General features: G+C 47.1%; 1 pseudogene; it reads left to right on the top strand.

Annotated features, from left to right (window-relative positions):
- The first annotated feature begins 1,246 nt into the window (after window positions 1-1,246).
- On the top strand, window positions 1,247-2,389 carry LOC129485993 (glyceraldehyde-3-phosphate dehydrogenase-like; annotated as a pseudogene).
- The last annotated feature ends 3,849 nt before the right edge of the window (window positions 2,390-6,238 follow it).

Raw genomic sequence — 6,238 nt, 5'->3', positions numbered from 1 at the left:
ATCTCATTAAGTATTCTTGCTACAAACATGAAATGAAATAGAATACATTAAAATAAAATAAAATAAAAGAGAGCACTTGATCTAGTGGTGTGCTGGTAAATGTTTAACATCCAGTTCTCTAGCTGGGGAGGCTGGGGTGGGGTTCGCTCTGACTGCAGCATTTGCTTGTGGTTTAAATACTTCCACCATGGTCAACTTCAAGCAACCAACATGAAGTCACTGAACTTGAACTTGAGAAAAGATTCATCTCTGTTGACTCTAGCCCATCACTGCCTTTATTAACTGATATGAAAAGATCTCCAAGATGTATTGAATAAAAGAAAAGGCAAAACACAGAACAGTATACATAGTAGGTATTATTTACATAAAAAAAGAGGAGAGGATAAAAAATATATACGTATATACATACTGGCCTGTGTATCACAGATTTCACTGGAAGAATACACACAGACACACACACACACACACACACACACACACACACAAGTACACACACAGAGAGCCACTAATTTTGTAATTGGGGACGAGAACCAAGAGGCTGGTGGTAGGGGGGCAAAGTGGATGGAAATGCTTTATTTCTACCCATGTATACTCTGTCGAAGATCTATGATATGAATGTCTCACATCTAAAAGATTGTTAAGACTGCCATGGATCACCTGAAAGATTTATTGAGTGCGAATTCCATGGCCTCTCCCAGGAGATTTTAACCTGACATCCTTGGTGTAATGCTGGAAAAATCAGTTTTTAACAAGTTTCTCAGATGAGTCTTAAAATTAGGCAAATTTGGGTGGCACTGTCTAGCCCCAGCTTTCCATTTGATGAGAAACGTAGTAAGTGTGGGAATTTTACATGGCCCACAGAGGGGAAGGGCCTGACCTCCAGGCACCAGGGGAGTCGGGGCTGAACCCAGGGCCGACACGCAGCCTCACCGCCTTGCCTGGGCCGTGCCCCGTGCTTTCCAGGGCTGGAGCCTGGGCGTGGTCTTCCCTGCAGCACTGAGACCCAGAAAGAGATATGGCCTGTCTGGGCTCACACAGCCACAGCCCAGGAAAATTCTACCCAATATACTCCCACAAGAACAATCCACAGGAGTTCTCTGCTCCTCCTGTTCGACAGACAGCCACATCTTCTCATGCATCGCCAGGTGCATCCCTGAGACACTACAGTGAAGGTGAAGGCTGGAGTCAATGGATTTGGTCGTATCGAACACCTGGTCACCAAGGCTGCTTTTAACTGGTAAAGTGGATATCATCACCATCAATGACCCTTCATTGACCTCAACTACATGGTCTACATGTTCCAGTATGATTCCATCCATGGCAAATTCTGTGGCACCGTCAAGGCTGAGAACGGGAAGCTTGGCACCAGTGGAAATCCCACCACCATCTTCCAGGGTGAGATCCCTCCAAGAACAAATGGGGCAATGCTGGCGCTCAGTGCATTGTGGAGCCCACGGACATCTTCACCACCATGGAGAAGGCTGGGGCTCACTTTCAGGGAGGAGCCAAGAGGGTCATCATCTCTGCCCCCTCTGCTGACGCCCCCATGTGCGTGATGGACGTGAACTATGAGAATTATGACAACAGCCTCAAGATCATCAGCAATGCCTCCTGCATCACCAACTGCTTAGCGCCCCTGGCCAACGTCATCCATGACAACTTTGGTATCGTGGAAGGACTCATGAACACAGTCCACGCTATCATTGCCACCCAGAAGATTGTGGATGGCCCCTCTGGGAAACTGGCATAACAGCTGTGGCGCTCTCCAGAACATCATCCCTGCCTCTACTGGCACTGCCAAGGCTGTGGGCAAGGTCATCCCTGAGCTGAACAGGAAGCTCACGGGCATGGGATTCTGTGTCCTCACTGCCAATATGTTGGTCGTGGACCCGACATGCCATCTGGAAAAACCTGCCAAATACAATGACATCAAGAAGGTGGTGAAGCAGGCATCCAACGCCCCTCAAGGGCACCCTGGGCTACATGAGCACCAGGTGGTCTCCGACCTCAACAGCGACACCCACACCCACTCTTCCACCTTCAATGCTGGGGCTGGCACTGCCCTCAATGGCCACTTTGTCGAGCTCATTTCCTGGTATGACAATGCGTTTGGCTACAGCAACAGGGTGGTGAACCTCAGGGCCCACATGGCCACCAAGGAGTAAGATCCCCTGACCACCAGCCCCAGCGAGAGCACGAGAGGAAAACAGAGACCCTCACTGCTGGGGAGTCCCTGCCACACTCAGTCCCCCACCACACTAAGAATCTCCCCTCCTCACAGTTTCCACGCAGACTCCCTGAAGAGGGAGGGGCCTAGGGCGCTCCACCTTGTCATGTACCATCAATAAAGTCCCCTGTGCTCAGCCAAAAAAACAAAAACGAAAAACAATCCACAGGTCTCCAATCTACATACATCCTGAGCAACTGGACTCAAACCCACCAGTCAGTGTCAATCAAGGCTTTATCCTCAGAGGATCAGAGGACAGCACTGCCCCAGCACCCTGGCAATCCCTTCACATGAATGACCTGGGACAGGGCAGAAGACCCTTTTGTGTTAGCTCTGGCATGTAAAGTATCGTCTCTTACCTTCCTGGCATTCATCGCCAGCTGCTGTTTCACAAAGATGAGAGGTGAGATGGGGAGGGGACAGAGAAAAGAAAAAGAAAGAAACAAAAGCCATTTCTCCCCAAGTGCTTTGCCATTGATAGCCGATATGCTTGGCTGCCATTCAGTCCCTCGGTGTCTCCTGTGTCTCTGTACCTGCCTTTTGCACACAAAATTAACTGTGTGTTTTCAAAAATGGCAAATCATTCCTCCATATAAAACAACAAACTCAGTCCAGAGACAAATTGAATCAAGTTCTCTGGGTGTTTTTATTTTTTTTTCACTTCAATTAACACGAAGACTGACATATATCAGAGGTGCAAATCTCCTAGCGTTATGTGACCACAAGCAGGGATGCAGCAGAATGTACACCCCCAATTATGTCTTTAAGTGCTCATTGGAGACACTTGTAATCATGTTTTATTACTGGTCTCTTCCCCAGCATAATGAACTTTGATGAAATAATGGAACAGCCCTGGCGCCTGAGCAGTCAGGCTGGCGGCCTTGCCAGCTAAGACCTCCCATGAGTACAATAGCCTGAGCGGGGCGCCCGGCACCAGTGGCAGTGGGGCGGAAAACCTGGCTCCCCGCCCTCAGCTCCCCGCCTCCTGGCTGCTGGGCCTGCCCCCCTGAGTCACAAAAATGCCACGGCCAATTGGAAATGGGGAGCAGGCCAGGAAAGCCGGGGCTCACAGAGCCTCAGAACAGAAGTACTGGACAGGAGTTAGGTGGAGGGCATCTCTTCCACCCCACCTGGTCAAGATGGGGAAACTGAGTCCCAGAGAGGGAAAATATTCTCACTGAGGCCATGCAGTGACAGAGAAGAGACTCAAAGAGGGGACTCGAAAGACCTCTCCAAATCCTAGGTCTTTCTTTAGTCTCTACAGGATTCTCTTAACCAGTGTCTCCCAGCCCCAAAGAAGCTTTGAGAAATCTCAGATTCCATGGGCCCACCCGCGAAATACTAATTGAGTAGGCCTATGGGCAAAGCCAGGCATCTGTTCTTCCCAAGCAGTTCTGAACATCAGCAGATGTGGTTGAGAAGTTGAGACTGACAGGAAGTTTAAAGTCCTCCTGGATGAAGGTTGCTATTTCTCCTTGCAACTCAAAGTGGGGGCACAGCCTAGCAGCACTGGCATCCCCAGGAGGTCTTCAATCGGAATCTGCATTTTGGCATGATCTCCAGTTTGAGGAACACCGCTGTATCCCCTCAGTGCATCCCAGAGGGCCTCCTGAGGATCTGACTCCATCATGATAGATAACCAACACCTTTCTGCAGAGAGCCTGGGCAGTAACACCGTCTGCCATGAGCCCAGATGCTGATGCCCCACGAAGAGCCGATGTTATCCCCATTTTGCAGCTGAAGGAATCAGGGCTGAAGAACTGACTTGAAACTTAAAATCCAAGGCCTTCCACAGCTTTTTTTTTTTTTCCTCCTAAGCCCCCTCTTCTCTGTTGTAGATGTATAGATAGGAGAAGATAACACATGTAAAATCTCAGCTACAAGTTGTATTTTCTAGCCGATTTGTCTAGATGCCTGTTGAGGAAAATCCCAAGCGTCTCTGGTATCAGGACTGTATAAATTTATTATTTTAAAAGCTCAAATAGAAGGTTGGACGCAGTGGCTCACACCTGTAATCCCAGCACTTTGGGAGGCCAAGGTGGGAAGATTGCTTGAGTCTAGGAGTTTGAGACCCGATCTCAAAAGAAAAAGCACAAAACCTAGATAAAAGTGTTTAAACCTCCTTGGGAAACAAACTATTTATTTGTGTAAGTTATTTTTAAATGCACTATAAGTAGTGTGATGCATATATGTGTTAATTTTTTATTTTATAAATAACTGTATTGAGGCACATTTTACACATCATTCACTCGTTTCAAGTGCACAATTCAATGACATTTTAGTAAATCTACAAAGTTGCATACCATTACAGTAAATCAATTTGGGAACAGTTTCATCACCCCAATAATATCCCTCATGCATGTTTACTATAATGCCTCACCCCCATCCCAGGCAACCCTAATTTTCTTTCTATCTCTATAGATTCAATTTTTCTGGACATCCCATCTGAATAGAGTGGTCTCTTATGTCTGGCCTCTTTCACTGAAGAGTGTTGTTTTTGAGGTTCATCCATGTGGTTGCTTGTATCTGTGATTCATTTGTTTTTATTCCTGTATAGTATTCCATTGTATGGATATGCCATATTTTGTCTTTCCATTATATGTGAATTAATTTTATCTACACCCAGAAGTAGTTAAAATTTAAAGGACCTTTATTAGGAATCCATGTCCACAGGGTCTTCAAATATCCAGTTGCTTATCTAGAATAAAGAATGTTGGAGATCATTTTTGTTCGGTGAAATGAATGTTGCCCAAGAACTGAGGTGGGGCAGACAGACTGTACAGGCACTGAGGTCCTCTCTGTCTGGTGCATTTCCAGCCTGGACTCTGCCACCTGGTTGTACTATAAGGTCAGTTAAATTTGCCATGAGAATATGCTGCATCCACTGTGGGGTGAAGCTTTCCAGAAAAATACTTCTCATGACAGACAGCTAGGACTTCACTTATTTTATAGGTACTCATAACCATTTGTGTCTGTTTGTTATTAAGTGAAATCCTCCCCCACCCATTTGCTAACAGACATTGTACATGTAGCAAAATTCAATCTGCAACTCATTTTCCTCATACCCTACTATCCAGTAGTGAGGCTGTGGAGGGAGAAATACACAGTTCCCACCTCCCCAATCTCCCCCCTGATATTTACCAAAAGAAACTTGTAATTGATGAATGGTCAAATTGTCTTAGATCAGTTTGCAACACTTCCAAAATTATGCACTGCATCCTTCAGTACTGGGTTCCACATACATAAGTGTGGAAGACTTTACTACCACCAGCCTTTGACGTTTGGCATGGCCATGTGACTGGTTCTGGCCAAGGAGTTGTGAGGTGAAGTGACAGGTGCCGCTTCCATTCCAAAGAAGTTCATTGCTGGTCTCAACACTCCACCCCTCCTATAGTGAACCCTGAAGCACAGCGTTGAGAAGCCGCCTGAGAAGGAGGCAGGTCCATCAGCCTGAGTGCCCGACTGATTACCCTGAGCAGAGCTCCCCAGCCCACCTGTGATGGACACACGGCGCTTGAGCAAGGAATGAATTTTCATTGCTGTAAGTCACTGGGACTGGGAGGTTGCTTGTGGTTGTAGCATAATTCAGCCTGTCCTGCTTGGCTGCAAAAGTAAGCACATTCAAGCATGGCCCTTGACTCAGAATTGCCAGTCAAGTGGGGAAGTGCAGGCTTAGTTAGACCATTAAAACAAAAATAGAAAGAACAAGTGCAAACTGATTGCAAACTGATGATAATGCATGGTCTGGGTAAGTCAGAGAAAAATCACATTCAGATGAAAACCCCCAAAGAGACGGTGTTTTCTCTGGCAGAAGCAACACCAATGCAATGGTCTGGGAGCATAAAGACCCTGTGGGGTGTTCATCCACCGATCACCGGGTGCCTCTGCCCTTCCACCCCACTAAAGTGAGGAAACAAGGGCCGTAGGAGAAGCCGCATCTGCCTGGGACCCCTGCTCTCTGGGGTCCTGGGTGCCTGGGCTCTAGACAGTGCATTCCCTTTGAGCAGCCCA

The sequence above is a fragment of the Symphalangus syndactylus genome, chromosome 7 (genome assembly GCF_028878055.3).
Source record: "Symphalangus syndactylus isolate Jambi chromosome 7, NHGRI_mSymSyn1-v2.1_pri, whole genome shotgun sequence".
Taxonomy (NCBI): Eukaryota; Metazoa; Chordata; class Mammalia; order Primates; family Hylobatidae; genus Symphalangus; species Symphalangus syndactylus.
This window is presented reverse-complemented; position numbering and strand designations above follow the sequence as displayed.